Below are 17,086 nucleotides of genomic sequence, written 5' to 3' on the forward strand. Positions count from 1 at the left end.
ATACATCACTACTGGGGAAACCATAGCTTTAACTATACGGACCTTTGTTGGCAAGGTGATGTCTCTGCTTTTTAAGATACTGTCTAGGTTTGTCATTGCTTTTAGCATGGCCACTGGTCCCATCACCTCCTGGCAAATAGAAGGGGAAGAAATGGAAGCAGTGAGAGATTTTACTTTCTTGGGCTCTTTGATCACTGCAGATGGTGACAGCACTCACGAAATTAAAAGACGCCTGCCTTATATATATATATGCCTTATGAGCTCCTTGTAGAAAAGATGGGTTGAAAAATTAAATAAATAAAATTGCCTACTTTGTTCACTGCCTCCCACACACATCCATTGTTTTTATTTGTTTATTTCAAGTTGCTAGTGTTGTTTTGTTCATTCCTAGGTCTGCCCACCTTGCACGTCTGGATATTCGGGCACAACATTGTCCACTGGGCTGGCAAGAGGGCAGCGGAGTCTGGATTTGGACGCAGGCTCGGGCTCCCCAACCACGTGAGCGTCTCCTGGGTGTCCAGACGAGGAATGCGTTGGGAGGAGCTTCTTCCAATGCCCATTTTTTGATGGACCAATCATTAAAGAAAAGATTATATGAGAACAAGGTTAAAGTATCTGAAGAAGGTATCTGAAGGTATATGAAGAAGTGTGCATGCACACGAAAGCTTATACCCATAACAAACTTTGTTGGTCTCTAAGGTGCTATTGGACAATTTTTAATTTTTTAAAATTTATTTCGACTACATCAGACCAACACAGCTATCTACCTGAAGGTTAAAGTTTGGCTTTCTTTAAAATTGCATTAGATAGGCAACAACATGCCCTCTAGATTTTTGTTGGGCTACAATTCCCATCATTCTTGTTCATCAGCTACTATAGCTAGGGCTGATGGGAGCTGAAGTTCAACAATATCTGGTGTTGGAATTCAGCACCACTTTGACTGCTTGAAAGGATTAAAAAATCCATATGTCACCTTGGTATGGATTTTATTATCTCTCTTTGTCAAATAGAATAATTCATTGGATAAGTTACTTACTTTTAAGTGAAAATTGTTGTCAAATTGTCAGGTGATTATTGTTTTCATTCCTATAGACCTACACTTTAAATTTAAGTTTTTGAAACACAGTTTTATAAGTTTTTCGTTTTCATCCAAATATGCTAGAGGTATTTTCCCACATACTGTTTTATATTCTTGGTTGTTGTTGTTTTTACAGCACTGGGCAGGAGCCTAAGAAACCTTTCACAGTACATCAAGTGAAAGCTATAATTCCCAGGCAATACTGTACTCTCCATGTGTTGGAGCTCCTGGGATCACTTCAAAACAAAATATGTGAGAGTAAAATATTATGTTGGAATCAGCTTTAGATTCTTTGTATGATGGGGTGGGTGTAGGAAAGGAACTGTATGGGAACAGAAGATTTTTATAACTGAAAGGATCCAAATTCTGACATTTCCCCTAATCAACTACAAATCACTTGCCAGCTCCCTACACTCACAACACTCATACACAATTTCTTCCAGCTCTCAGCTTCTCGTGATTTCCTCTCAGGTTCCCACATATCTTCCCCACAAAGAGTTCTTGATAACTTTATTTATGGCTGTGCCTTTCCCTGCTGCATTCAGTGGTAGAGCATCTGCTTTGCATGCAGAAGGCCCCAGGTCTAATCCTGGCATCTCCAGGTCTGAAACATTGGAGAGCCAGGGCTCACCAGGGCAGACCAGGTGTGGGGAACCTTTCAAACTCTGGATGTGCCTGAATTATAACTCCCATGGTCCATGCTCCCATGCTGATGAGAGTTGTAGTTCAGCAACACCTGGAGGTCCAATGGCTCCCCCCACCTGATGTTGACAGCACTGGGAAAGGTGGACCAATTGTCTCAACTCAGTATAAGGCAGCTTCCCATGTTTCACAAGGTTAGAAAACTTGTGGTTGCTCAGTCACTCCTTTCTGAGACTATGAAGGAACATTTGAGGAAATTTTTCTTATTGTACAGCCGGGATTCACACCACACATACATCTGTTATACAGTACATTATTCACTTACTGCAGTTGCTGTCAGAAAGCTCTTCCTCTTTGGGGCAATCCATGCAATGGGGAATAATGTCTGAATGTCTCTTCTGAGTGTTTTAGTTTAAATGCACTGAATATTCACTTAGAATATCAGCAGCTAGTATTCATGTTCCATGTGTTTAAATTTGTACACATGTAACAAACATGGCTCACCCAGAAAGGAAACCATCTTATGAACGGCAATGGCCAGAAGTTAACTTCTTAGAGAGCCTGGCTACATGTTACACTCACCACATGAGACCTCTGCTTGTTGAGAATATAGAAGGGTTCATCATCAATAAGCAGAGAAAGCTGAAGGTGAGAGAAATCACACTCACATGAAGTCAAGTAGCTCTCTGTGCACTTTCTAATTTTCTACCAACTTTCCTACCAGCTCCTAGAGGATATTGGTCAGTGGCTGCTTCTATATAGGTGGCTCATAGCCACCTATGTAAATATGGATTACAGGTGGGGACAGAAAACAGGCTGATATTTTGAAGACAATGATGTGTGGCCATTGCAAAACACACACACACACACACCTTGCACATGCTGATTCCGCAATAAACCGCTGTCTGGAAGCACTGGCAGTGAACAAATTATGTCAGTTCTAGAGAAAACGGGTTGTCTGGAAAAAATCTCAGCCAACGGGTAACTGCTTGATCAGTCTTGTTAAATAGCATTAGAACCTTATTTTACTTTCACTTAGCTTCTTTACCCTAGAGGCAGAAAATACCTTTTTTAAGATAAAAAAAGAAAACCAGAACATTTGCCCTGCATGCCATTCCAGTGATCAAAGTAATGCTAGTCTTCCTTTAAAAAAAGGAAAAGAAAAGAAAAAAGAAATGTCAAGTCTGTCTCAGCCCAAAGTCTTATTGCCTTCTTTACTCCCCAAGGCCACCCCGCAGCAAGAAGGAACTCTTTCTTCCACAAAGGAGAGCAAATAGCAGTAAACCAATTGGCCCCCTATAGCCAAGTTGTGTTTGTTTTGCACAGCTGCAGCCAGGGTAAAAATTTGCTCTACTGCTGCACCTGTTTCCATATGTGTCTGAGACGCCGTTTGTGTGTGAGAGAGATGCAGAGAGAGATGCAAGTTGCATCTGTGCTCTCAGCAGCTTCCAGTTTTAAAGAGATGGTAGACCAAAGTGGAAATTCCCCCAAGGACCACAATCTGCCCACCGGATGTATGTTGTTTGTGCCTATTTGAAACCAACCCTTATCAAATCATGTACATACTTTCCCTTTCCTTTCCTAAACTGCCTGTTTGAGAGATTGCTGTAGGATCATCAGATATTTTGTCTGGGCCTTTTGTTTTTTTGTGGTCTTTCTCAAATGTTTGTCCACTGATTCACTCAGAGTTAAAGGGAAATGTTTTCACATTGTAAGGACTGGAGCTATTCCAAACAACTTTAATGTTACGTCTCTTTTCTGGATTCTTTATCTAACAACTATGTAATATATCTACATCCAGATATCTGAGTGTATTGGTTTCCTGAGTACATGTGTTCCATGGCTGTGAAATCTTTCCAGATGGTGGCAACTTTATTATCGACCAATCAGGGGGTTGCCAGTTTTTGCAGTAATCTTTCTTTCTTTCTTTCTTTCTTTCTTTCTTTCTTTCTTTCTTTCTTTCTTATTTTCAAACCATGCTAAACCACTTTTCACCCAAATGGATTCCAGGGTGGGATGCAATAAAAAACAACAATAAATAAAAAACATAACCATTGCAAAACAATAAAAATTCACAGACAGCAGCTGTAAACCAAAAAAGCAAACTGAAGACAAAAGTAATCACTCTAAAATGTGTGGGTAAACAATAAACTCTTAACCTGCTGCCAAAAATATATTCTTATTTATTCTATTTCAGAATTTATGAACTGCTCTACAATCAGAGAATAGCCAAGTGGTGTACAGAAAATGAATATAAAAACATAATATTGTAAAGATCTTCATAATGCATGCTAAAAGCATATGCTTGAATCACAACAAACTTTACTGTGGGATTGTGTGGTGCCATCAACAAATCGTTAATTCACAGATCTAAGTGTCTGGGTGGGATGTGGGGAGAGGCAGCTTCTCATGCCGCTGCCTGTCAAGCCAAAGTCACAGTACCACCACAAAAAAGGCTCCTTTGTGCTTGTTTAAGACACTTTACCAATGGCAGCACTTGCCTTGGTTGAAGACTGTATTGTACAAGGATCACATTCTTTAGGTACGTATATTCCGGCGTATAAGATGACCGGGCGTATAAGACGACCCCCAACTTTTCCAGTTATAATATAGAGTTTGGGATATACTTGCCATATAAGAAATACGACCCGGCGTATAAGACAATCCCCGACTTTTGAGAAGATTTTCCTGGGTTAAAAAGTAGTCTTATACACAGGAATATACAGTAATTTGCTTACAGACTTTAAAGTTAAGCACCAGCACCTTGAATTGGGCCCAGAAGCAAATCACCACCTAGTGTCATAGCTGCCAAGTTTTCCCTTTTCTCACGAGGAAGCCTATTCAGCATAAGGGAAGTTCCCTTAAAAAAAGGGAGAACTTGGCGGCTATGCCTAGTGTCATTCTTTAAGAATTGGTGTAATCTGGCCTCTGCATAATTGTCAAATGAGAGTTCATAGAATCATAGAATTGTAGTGTTGGAAGGGACTCCGAGGATCATCTAGCCCCTGCAAAACTGTCCCATAGGGGGATCAAACCTGCAACCTTGGCATTAGCAGCACACTCTAACCAACTTGTTCTGGAGTATTCAGAAACTGGCCATCCCTGTTTTTATATAAATAGCATTCTTTTCCAGGAAACATCCAGCGCTCACAGGTTTCATTTACAACAAGCAGCCTAATTTGCTGTCACCTATGTCGCTGTGCTGCACCGAACAGCTAAAGCAACATCTGGTCCCTGAAAAGTGAGGCACAGTTGTAACAGAAGCGTCAATCAAAGCTAAGGCAAAAGCCATTTAAATGCAAAGGTGAATTCCACAAACCAGATGTCAGTTCCTGTCTGGAGCACCGAGAATAATGACCACGTCACCCACATCTTTTCTCTTCCTGGCTGCCCCTCTCAGTCACTCCTGTTCATACTGCCCAGTTTCCTGGCATTCTCTCTCATTTCATTGAAGTGTGGGCTTGAATGGAATAAAATAGCAGGCCTATCCGGACTATAGCTACTGACCTTGACTCGCCTTTCCTATTTAAAAAAAGATATTAAAAATAGTGCATTATACCAAAAATAGGATAAGAAAGCAACCTATAGGCCTTTAGGATACAGAAACCTGAAAGTCTTTTTCATCACTAGTGTGAGTGGAGATAATTCAAATGTAACTTTCTCAATAACTTTAATTTACTTATTAATAAGTAATAAGTGTTATTTCTTTAGCAGACATTATAGCTTAACATGCTATAATGAAAGTATCTTCCACTCAACAAGAAGACAGCCACCCTAGCCAAAGTATGTCCCCTTACGGTGTCTGTTTGAGCCAGCAGGCATTAAGAGGTGGGATGCCTTGGTTTTTTTTCACCCCCCCCAGGGGCCTCAATGTGTTCACCACTCATCCAACTTGTGCCTCCACTGAATGCCCTAACATGACCGTGGGGGGGGGGGGGAACCTATGAGCCAAAGCAGCATCACCCGAAAGGCATAAGTAGGAGGCAAAAAAAAATTGCCCAGTGGCCAATTAAGGTCCCACCAAGATAATTTCTATATCCAGCCCCCATGAAAAGCAACCAACCAGAGCCCCCACTATCAACCAAAGGATGGGTGAGTACCTGAAAGTGGGGGAGATGGTATAGGGCTGCTCTGTAAAGGTCAAGACTCTACCCCTATAGTCACATCCAGGATATGGACACAACACGCTTCCGTCTCACATGCTCATTCTATCCCTAATTGGAAGGGGGGGGAACTCACCCCCAGTAGCTATATTAAGATATACAACCATGCAGTGGGCAGCTGTTTATTGCAGAAACTGCAATACACAACATGGCTCTCCCTTTGGAATTAGCATCCGTTGAAATCAGTGGCATTAAAGTAATTGGGTACAGTATTTGTATAGTGACCCCATTATTCCAAGTATGGTGACCTGAGCTCTCTTGCTTCCAGCAGACAGAGAAATTCCCCCTGAAGCAGAGGAGTCAATTCTTAACTTTTCTGGTCTGATATTGCCCACAACTGAAGGCTGGTGAAGGAGTGATTGCTACTCTTGGTGGTATAGTCATTCCTGTTTGCCTCTGGTAAATACTTCTTGCAAGGTTCAACAACCTGTTTTACTGGAGGCAGCAGATAGACAAATAACAACGACAATAATAATGGAAGGGATGACGTTTGCAGTTTTGAGTGAGTGCCATGCATGCCACCTGGTCTGGTCACTTCTATCCTCCTCCTATGAGATCTGCCGCCACTCAAAAGACAGAAAGAGAACAAGCACATGGACACATACTGGACTTTTCCTAGGGATGTGGGAATCTGAGTGGAGTCTTGAAAAGCACATAGAGCTGAAAACGGAAGTGGGAAACTGTTTCACTATTCCAACTTTGTTCTTCAGCTCCATGTACTTTTCAAAGTAACCATCTCATAGCTTACAGTACAATCCTATACATGTTTACTCAGAAGATGAACTGAATTCATTGGGGCTTCAGGCATAGGATTGCATCCTTAATTGTGCATTTGTTTGTGTAAAAACAGCTTGCTCCGTTTTTCCATAAACTACTGCCAGACAATTTCAGCACCACTCATAGTTTTCTTTTTTTAAAAAAATCTAGTATGTTTTATGTTAGACGCTCCAATATAGGCCAGAACTATTTGGCCGTTTTCAGTACAAACATGGACAGATATAATCCAGGCTGAATATTCATGCTACCATTGCCTGGACCTATACCTGTAGAGGGGCCCAGAGTCTGAGCTTTCTTTTTTCTTTTTAAAGTACGTAAATTTCTAATCTAGCCCCCTTGGAAGGGGGAGGGAAGCAGTGACTTGGTGGGCTTCTTTCCATCTTTCTTGTTCTTGCTTGCCTATGTGTTGGTTGTGTTGAGAGGCAGATTTCGCTGCTTTGCCAAGAAGCAGAGGAGAAAGGAAAAAGATGCAACATAGTGATTTTCCTCTTGCTTCATAATCTGCTCCTTGTTTTTCATTTCTTTTCTGTAGTACGTGAAAGATGATGTAATTATAAACACGTTAGTCTTCAAGATACCACAAGAAGTTTATTGTGGTAACTTATTTCATGTGTTCCCTTTTTTGGAAAGGGGGGGGGCGGTCCTGTTTTGGAAACTGCACCCAATAACCTTAATCTGGCCGTGGAGATGCTCAAATCTTTGTAGAAAGTAATCTGATTCTATAAACACTAAGCAATGGTTGGTAGGTAATAGGGTGCTAAGAGCTTGCAGGCAGCTTAACTGATTTCCCATGCTTTTGTGTTGAATGCTAATTCAAATAGACTAGGATTTGGGCCAAATATTTAAAAGTCTATTTAGTTTCACACTAAATGATGCAATGGACATATGGTTAGGAATTTATCTGCCAGAAAACATGTTTTCTATAAGTTCCTATGCTAAATACTGCAAGACAGATGGTGCATAATAGTTTTGGCCCAATCTTTTCCCCACACGAAAAAGGGTCATTTCTTTGGAGACATTCCTTATTACACTCCCAAGGCCTCAAGAGTTAGTTTCAAATGGATATTGTAAAGAACAGTGAAAAAGAGACTAGAAAGACCATTTTTCAAGGAATTTAAATTGTTTGCTCATGTAATTCTTATGTGAATTAAGTAAAAGCAGCTTATTGTACAATAAGGAATCAGAGAAGGTAGGTTTCCCATATATATATATAGTGAGAGAGAAGCTTGGTACACTGCATTTCAGTGAATATAGTTTTCTAAAGATTTGTTTTAAGACTAAAACTGACTACAGCAAGACTTGAAGAAGAGGGATGACCAGCCAGCAAGGACTGTCTCAAAGAAAGTGAGAAAGGAGGTGTGAATTCCTCAACTTTGCAGTAATGTTCTTTCAAACACGCAAAATGCTCCCAGCAGTGTTGGAAGAAAAAGGGTTGTAGAAGGAAAGGCTTGGTGGTGGCGACTTCCCACTTGCACTGGAACAAAGGAAGCTGTATCTGAACTCAAGCTTGCAACATTATCCCTAAAAATCTTAGGAAGCAACAACAGTCCTTGCTTACTGCACAAACGTGACACTTCATTTTGATTCACTCCATAAGAAAGTTAAGTACATATACATCCAAACATAACTATTAGCTATGACATTCAGAACTAAGGAGCAAGAAGGTTACTCCCTCTCCCAAATGGTTACAGTACTTCCACGCTGCCTAGAATGCAGAAAGTAGGTACAAATGCTATAGACATAAAAACACAGCATATATAATACCCAAAGGCAGGGATATATGTACATATCAGGCTGTTGATACACACACACACACACACACACACACACACACACACACACACACAAACACACAGTATGAGCTTTCGTGGGCATGCACACTTCTTCAGATACCATTCGTACCATTTTGCACACAAAAGCTCATACCAATAACAAACCTATTTGGTCTCTAAGGTGCTACTGGAAGGATTTTTTAAATTTTATCTCAGTATTGGTTACACTGACTCAGTGGTGGACCATAAGGAAACACAGCACCCACTCTCCTCTCTCTGCTAGGGCTACTGGGCTGGTTGCGAGGAAGCAGCAGCTCCGTTACACGCTGCAGCATCACTCCACCCACGGGCCAGACTTGACACAGGGATGGAGCTGCCACGGCTGGCAGCCTCTCTCCACTGCTGTGGAGCTGTGCACAGTGCAGCCCAGCCAAGGAGAGGGTGGCAGCTCTCTGCCAGCAACTCTCCACTCTGCCTCTGGGTCAGAAGTGGAGCTGAAGCAGAGTGGAGCTGAAGAGGAGCTGCGGCTGGATGCGAAAAAGCTGCCTTGGCAGCTCCCTCACATGCCAAAGCCAGGATCTGATGGGAGTCTGTTATGGGGGCGCCTAGTCGTGCCCCCTCCAGAAAATGTGCCAAGCACAACAGCAACCCCACACTATACCTCTGCACCGACTGACAGCAGCCCCCAGGCTGGGATCTACATCAGCCCCAGGCCCTTGCAGAGCCAGGCAGAGGCCTGGCCCATATGGCTCCCCCTCTGTCTGGGCCTGATCAGCCCTACCTGGAGATGCTGGGGATTAAACTTGGGACCTTCTGCACATGAAGCATGTGCTCTACCACTCAGCTCCACAAATGATTATGGTACTTGCACACCCACTAGGAAGCTGAAATCTTGTTCAGGACAAACTGACTACAGTACTAGAAGGCCCTGAAAACAGGTTCCCAAAGCAGAGGACATGGACATCCCCCAAACAGTTAAGCAGTTCCCATACTAGCTAGAAAACTGGAATGTTGTGTTCAAATTGCCTGAGATTAGATAACCCAATTATCAGGAGTCAGAGAAATCATGTCTGCTTTTCAATAAGCACAGTAGACATGGACACCTTCCAAATAGTTAAGCAGTTCTTATACTGTGCTTCTTGTTCTTTGTAAAGCCCTATGCATTTGTTGTGTTCTCTGTGGCTTGTTGTTTTGGTATTATTTGATATTCTTGGCACCACACACACACACACACACACACACACACACACACACGGTATAGAAATGAACAAACAGACACAACCAAATAAATGGTGTATATGGAAGCTATTGTATAAATAAATTAATGGCATTAATTGTAGGTGTTGTAGGAGACACAGGACTCACTACTGAATGAATTATGGTTTGTGTTCATTCGTCAGAGATGTGCTAACAATCTTATCTCCAGGGAGGTTGATATGGAAACATCATCCGAATGGGGGTAATTATGAAGGCGGTTACTTGTCCCAACAATTCACAAATTAAGACCTCAGCTGCTACAGTTCCATCAAGGTGCAAAGTGTTACATTCCTGTTGATATGTTAAAAACTGGTGGTGGTGGGGAGAACCCTAAATATTCCCCATTACCAAGGGCTTCAAAAGAAGGCTGCTGCATTGGCTTAATCTGAAGCACCTTAAGTTTAACCACAACTTAAACGCTCTGTTTAATCAGATGGACTTCAAGGCTGTGCAGCACAATTCTAAACCTGTTTACTCAGAAGTAAGTTCCCCTGAGATCAACACAACTTTTTCCTTTGCATGTGTCTCTAGGTTTGCATTTTAACATCATCTTAAATATTTGAGGAAAATAGTTCTAAAGATAGACCAGTTGAACACTTCTCACATGATGTGGCTAGTGTGTGTGTAAGAAACTAATCTGTCTCAGAGTTCTGCTGACTCCGGAAGCTCCAGTTGGTAGCCTGGGAGAAGGAGATAAGCATCTGTTTGGGAGGCAGGGAACCTCCGGTGATTAGCTATTGTTCAGAGGTTCACTTCCTGTTGCTTCTGAGAACTAAAGACCAGTTTTGGCCATATATAAAGGCATCTTGAAGCAATTGCCTTTGTGTGCAAATGCACAAAGGGAGTGTATTTTATTGTCTGGAGTTTTACCCCTCCGCTACTCCTTAGTTTTAAAAACAGTACTGTGAAAGGGAGAAAATATAAGTAAACATTTCAGGGGCATTTACTTAAATAATTTGGGAAATTGCAGGCTGTATTTGTGTGTCACCATCCCTGCCCTGTGTTGATTCACTGAATCAATATTTAGTGCATAACCACAAACAGGCATTCTATGACTGTGTAATTGAAGGAACAATGGCTGTCCCCTCTTTCCACAGGAACTCTAACCCAGCTGCAACTTTGAAGTCATCATTGTTATGGGGTGAGCAGATTTCAGGCATGCAGGATCTTTTTCTTTTTCTTTTAAAAATGAGAACACAAAGATCCATCAAGGAGAATCAGGTGCAAAAGGGATGTACATAGAATTAAAGAATTCTGAGCCCAGGAATTTGTTTTGAGTACCAAAACCAAAGTACTACTGATTGAACCCTTCTTTCCACTTCCTTCATTTCAGCAGCATGATTTAGTGGGAAGGGGGTCATAATCAATCAGTCTGGCAGCGGATTTCTTGCTTTAGGCCTTAAGATTTGTAATTCTAAAATTTATAATATTTGGCAAAAATAAAAGCAAACAACAAAACAGCAGACAAAAACCAAATCTACAGATATGTTTTCTTGCTGTAAGGGAAATGAAAAGTTTTGAAGATTTCCACAATTATTTATTCTGGCTTCCCTGCTAGCAAAATCAAGACAAGTACTGTACTCTGTTTACATTGTTTACATTTAATTTCCACTGGACTGAAAGCTGAAAATTAAAATTTAATAAATGCCTGGATATACAAATGTATGAACACAAGTATACCCTATTTCACTTGACATAAGACATTTGCTGAAGCAAATCTCATCACTTAGAGACTGACAGCTGAATGTGTGAAGTACCTCAATTGAAAAATACTGTTTGAGGTCATGACAGGTAAAATGAAAGATCCATTTGTGCCATTTGGCATTTTTGCACATGCAAGTCATCATGATGTTTCAGTCAGTGATGAATGTGTATGTGTGAAGTTACCTTCAGATGCCATACCAGAAATGTTAGGAAACTTGTTCATCCAGCATGTAGCAGGTAGTGTTCATTTAAGTACGGTACTTGCAGTCTCCCTCAGAGACATTCTAAATTTCAGGAAACTCAGTGTAAAGATGTGAAGGCCTGGAAACACCCTCCCCGTCGTTGTCATCGTCCTTCCTGGGCCTTCACATCTCTAGGTTGATTCCTTCCCCCAGCCCTGCTTGCTTAGACTTTATACAAGAGGGAGAAAGCTACAGTGATCCTAACCTCGCTTGAAAGACTAGCTATTCCCTGGGGATAAATACAGCAAGGGGAGTGAAATTCCTTAAGGATACAGCTGAATTGTCTGACAAGACAGACCCCTGAGAATGTGTGAAGGGGGGTGGGAATTAATTGCTTGACTTCACTGTGAGCATTTAAAACCATCTAACCAGTCCTGACATTTACAGGGTAAGGGATGCCAGCCACCTGTTTTTAGTGGGTGGAAGGAAAGAAGATACAGAAAAAGCTTCAGAGCATCCAGTTATTTTAGATGCCTCTGTTCAAAACCACCTGACTGTGCTGCTTTGTACTTCATCCCATCCCACACACCCTTCCAGCTGATTCATGCAACAAGTAGAATCTGAAGCAGTATTTGCTTTTAAAGTGATGGTGGGGGTGGGGGAGGGAGTGCATTAAGACAAACTCATGGAACTGTGCACTGTAGTTCACACTGAATATTGTGGTTCAGGCTACAATACTGTCCAAAAGTATTAAGGCTCCTGTTGTAGGCTGGAGCATGGGCTGAAGCTGAGAAGGTAAAACAACCTTGTAGAGCAGGGGTCAGCAACGTTTTTCAGCCATGGGCCAGTACACCGTCCCTCAGAGCATGTGATGGGCCGGACTATATTTTTTGGGGGGAGGGGGATGAATGATTTCCTATGCCTCACAAGTAACCAGATATGTGTTTTAAATAAAAGCACACAGTGTACTCATGTAAAAACACCAGGCAGGCCCCACAAATAACCTATAGATGCATTTTAAATAAAAGGACACATTCTACTCATGTAAAAACACGCTGATTCCCAGACCATCCGTGGGCCGGATTGAGAAGGCGATTAGGCCACATCCGGCCCACGGGCCTTAGGTTGCCTACCCCTGTTGTAGAGTTATCTGTTGCTTTTAACTCCCCCGTTGCAGGACAGATTGAGAGAGTTTCATCCACCATGCTGGAGTATACTGTTGCACTCATGTTGCAGTGTTGTAGTTCTGTGATGAGAGAGACTAGCATACAGTGGCCATGCCAAGTAATCCATTGCTAACATTGCAGTTCAGAGATGAAACTCTAGCTAGTTGATTCGCAGGCAAAAGTTCCAGGCTGCAATAAAGGGCAACCTATTAAAATTGCCTCCTGCCAAAACCAAACACTCATTTGCATGCAGAAGCCTTGTGCTCCATTGACTTGCATGGTGACTGGTCTGCATTTTTAAATGTTCTAAACAAGCAAGCAAGCAAGCTTTGCACATGGACGCAAGTTACATCAAGGAGTTCTGTCTTTGATGCTAATTTTTGCTTTCTCCAACCGCAGGCTCACACCCAGGGATACAATGCAACAGTTTGTTGGGGAGCCTCCTTGTTTATATGTCAAATATACTGCTTCCAGGGACACTGGCAAATAAAAAAGAACAAGGCAGGAAGAACAGAGAGGCCAGATTTAGTCAAAGTCCGTCCACAAAGGTCAATGCTAAAGGAACAAAGAGGTGTGCTCTTTTTTTCTGAAGGTACAATGACAAAAAAGAACAAGAAACAGGAAGACAGAGATTAACTGGTCAGGTTCCCTAATAATTTATCAGTACATTTGGAAGGTGTCAGGGAGCCCCATTAACTTGGCTGGTTTCACTGACTGCTCTCCAATGCCTCACTGTCCAAAGTACTTAACTATAATAAACAGCATCACAACAAAACACCAATAAAAATCATTAAAGCATAAGCTTCATAATTTAGCATACAGTTTAGCCTCTCCATACTTGATGTGCAGATTGCTGATTGCGATTTATTCCACCCATTTATGGATGTCACACGAAGGCGTGCACTAGATTTATTACAGCGGTATTTCATCCATCAACAGTTTGACTGGCAAAAATAGGCAGTTATTACCAGAGATAGATGTTGGGTGCTTAATTTAACCTTAATTTTCAATAAATGGCTTGTTTGCCACTCCATATATTTTAAATATTATTTTAAAAATTGGCAATGTTCATCAAGATTTAAACCACAGCATATTGACAAGTATCTTGCAGTTACAAGCAGCAGATTTTGATGCAAATGTTATTGATAACATGCAACTATTAAAGAAAGATCTGATTGCCACAAACTGCAGCACAGGGAAGGGCAGCTCTGGATTAGAATAAGAGGAAATGATGCCCTCGTCTTGGGTGGGTGGAGCTGTGATGGGTTCAGGACTAGGATGACAAAAAGTGAACCAGAGCATGTGAAGCCTTGGTAAAACCATAAAATAATAAAAACATGGCCATAAATTAGGACATGCCTTGGGCGGTGGTTTGGGAGGGGTGAATGTTAACAGTATCAAGATGGCTTGCGCCTTATTTTCATGACTGTTCAATTCCCATCAGGCTAAAGGATCCATTACATTCAAAAATAAATGATCATTATTTCCACCAGGCATTTTTGTCCCTTGGCTGAACAGACCTATCTGTGTAAACACACTGTTACAGCTGTCACAATGAACTGTATTAAGTGGTTCAGGTGGTTTGATAGGTAGTTAGATTCCCTTTCCCCCACTTCATACCACTTTGTCATTATTTTACTCCTTGCTAAAATGCTTTATTCCCTCCCATAATATCTTTTTATCTATTGACTTTTTAAAATGAATGGCGCAGGAACTGGAGATCAATACATATCCCCTAAAGATGTGCTGCTGTAAATATAAACCCACTGCCTTACCTATTTCCCCTTTTATAAGCTCTCCACATATGGTTGTCTGCCCCAGTGCCAAAATCTCCTACCTACTGGTACTTTCTTTGAACCAATCACATTGGGCATTAGGTCTGTTACTTAGTACTGTATCCATAAATATAAATGTGTGACGTTACTGAAACTGGTGGCTATCATTTATATCAACGAAACAGAGGCCTATAGAAATGTATTTTGACCAATTAATTTCCATGGGCTACATTCAGCTAAATAGTTGCATTAGCAGAAGCCAGTGCAATTACCAGTGCAATTATTCCTACTAGTGTGGTGGGCTTCTCTTTTCCCTCCCCAAGTCCTGTTGGGAGTGCCGGTTGAACCCTGAAAATAGCATGGGGAGAGGGAAGGAGATGGTAGCTTGTTTTGTTGGGGAAACAAAAATCCTTATGCAGACAGAATGTTGTTCTTAGTGCTACCAAGAGAATAGTGAACTTGAACTCAGTAAATTGAAGAAGGGAACATTTTACTATTCACCCAGGCTTCATTTTCAGAACACAAGTTATTTCAGCCTCTTATACTTAGGGATGGATGAAGCTATATATTTCTAGTCCACACATGTTCCAGTGAATTTCACATGCATTCCTTCTAAAGTCCTTTAGGTCTTATTTCTGCATGTGTCTGATTAAAAAAATAAATGGCATGAGAATTCCTAAACTTTAATTATGCCTTTTATCACAAATACTATTTTAAATATTACTTTATATCGGTCAATGCACTTCTAAGTGCAGTTTATCATAAAATATGCATTTTAATGCATTTTGGTGTTGTTTTGTTTTTGTTTTGTTTCTTGCCAAGAACTATATCATAACATTGGGAAAAGTGTGAAATCCAAAGGACAATTATGTTCTGATCCACACATTAGTACAGGAGGCGAGAATCAAGTTACTTTACATTATAATTCTGCAAGTGTCTCAATTTATATCCATGGTTTTAGAATATGGATAACATGGCACAATGTTTCCCCCTTGTGGTAGGTGTTGCTATTACTTCAGTTTTCACAATATTATAAAGGTGCATTATTTTTAAATTTTTATTTCCCCCCTTTCATATGAAAATTATAGATGCCACTAGAAGACACACTATTGGCTTCACCACAACACAAACACAGCAGTGACAACCAGTTCATGGATGAGGTTAATTTTGTGCTGGACTTCTCCAGTCTCATACTCTTTCCTTGAAGTCTTTTGTGATTAATGAGATTATCACATAGGCTTTCCTTAATAGATAAGGGGGAAATCCTATTTTACATAATGAAGTGAGAGGAAGAAAGGAGAGGAAAATTATATATTTAGCTCCTGGTTATACTGAGAGTAAAGTAGGTAGTTTGTCCTTTCCCTGATTTATATCTGGTCAGCAATATTACCCCTATTATTTATTTAGTAGATTTATATCATGCCTTCCTTCCTTCCATCCTGGAGGTCAAGGTCAAGGCAGCATACATGGGGTTCCCAGATAGTTTCCCATCCAAGTACTGGCCAGGCGGAAGCCTGCTTACCATCAGCAAGACAGCTGCATCATGTGCCCTCATGCCTGTTGCTACTGTTATTTAACACAAATGAAATTAACTACAGTATTAATTTTAAATGCCCAAGCTTTTGCCTCCTGCCTTCAGGTGCTTTTTGTGGGGGAGTGACTAGAAAACAAAATTTCAGCTACATGCCCTTCTACATGAGCAAACATTAGAGAAGAATAGCCTGTTTTCCAGTTGCAGGCAAATTTAAGATTCTGATAGTCTAGCCAATAAGCGGAACATAGTGAATTCTGTAACTTAAATGTTAATGGCCACTAGAATGTGCTTCATCATTGGGCTTCAGGCTTTTTTTTTTAGCCTGATGCTGCTGGTAAGACAGTTCCTGAAGTCTGCTTTGTATAATTCCTAACTTGATTGGCCTTTGCAGCAGGGCTAGTTGGCTTATTAAGAACACACTAATTGAAGAATTCTTGTCATCCATCAACTGACTGTCTCAGAGGCTAGGCCACTGATCAGTGGGTTAACTAGGATCTATTGAACACAGCTTAGCATTGTTAAATCAGTGAACAGCTTATTATTAAACCACAGAATAGCCATAGAACAGTATGGCAGACAGTAGCAGACTACGGGAAAGAGGGGTGTTTAAGAAGAGAGTACTAATACATTGAGAAGCAGGAAACCCACCCACACCACTGAGCGACCCTTCATTGACTGCCAACTTCAGAGCTTTTAAAGAGGAGTTAGAACTCTGGTAAACCTAAAGTCAGAATAAGAAAAGCTGGAAGAAATATGTCTCACAGTCTTCTGTTACTATAGTGCTGCACTGGTTTGTTCTTTCTTTTCCAGGGTGTAGATTGGTGCTGCAGGCCTGCATGCTACCAGAGAGAGCTCTACCTCTCTTTCAAATCAGAACCAGTGAAGGTGGTGAAGGTCGTGTGTGAGTGTCTGGAGGCGGTTGGAGGTTGAATCCTGACAAGACAGAAGTACTGTTTGTGGGAGACAGGAGGCGGGCAGGTGTGGGGGACTCCCTGGTCCTGAATGGGGTAACTGTGCCCCTGAAGGACCAGGTGTG

Source organism: Zootoca vivipara, chromosome 7, assembly GCF_963506605.1.
Source record: "Zootoca vivipara chromosome 7, rZooViv1.1, whole genome shotgun sequence".
NCBI classification, from domain to species: Eukaryota; Metazoa; Chordata; class Lepidosauria; order Squamata; family Lacertidae; genus Zootoca; species Zootoca vivipara.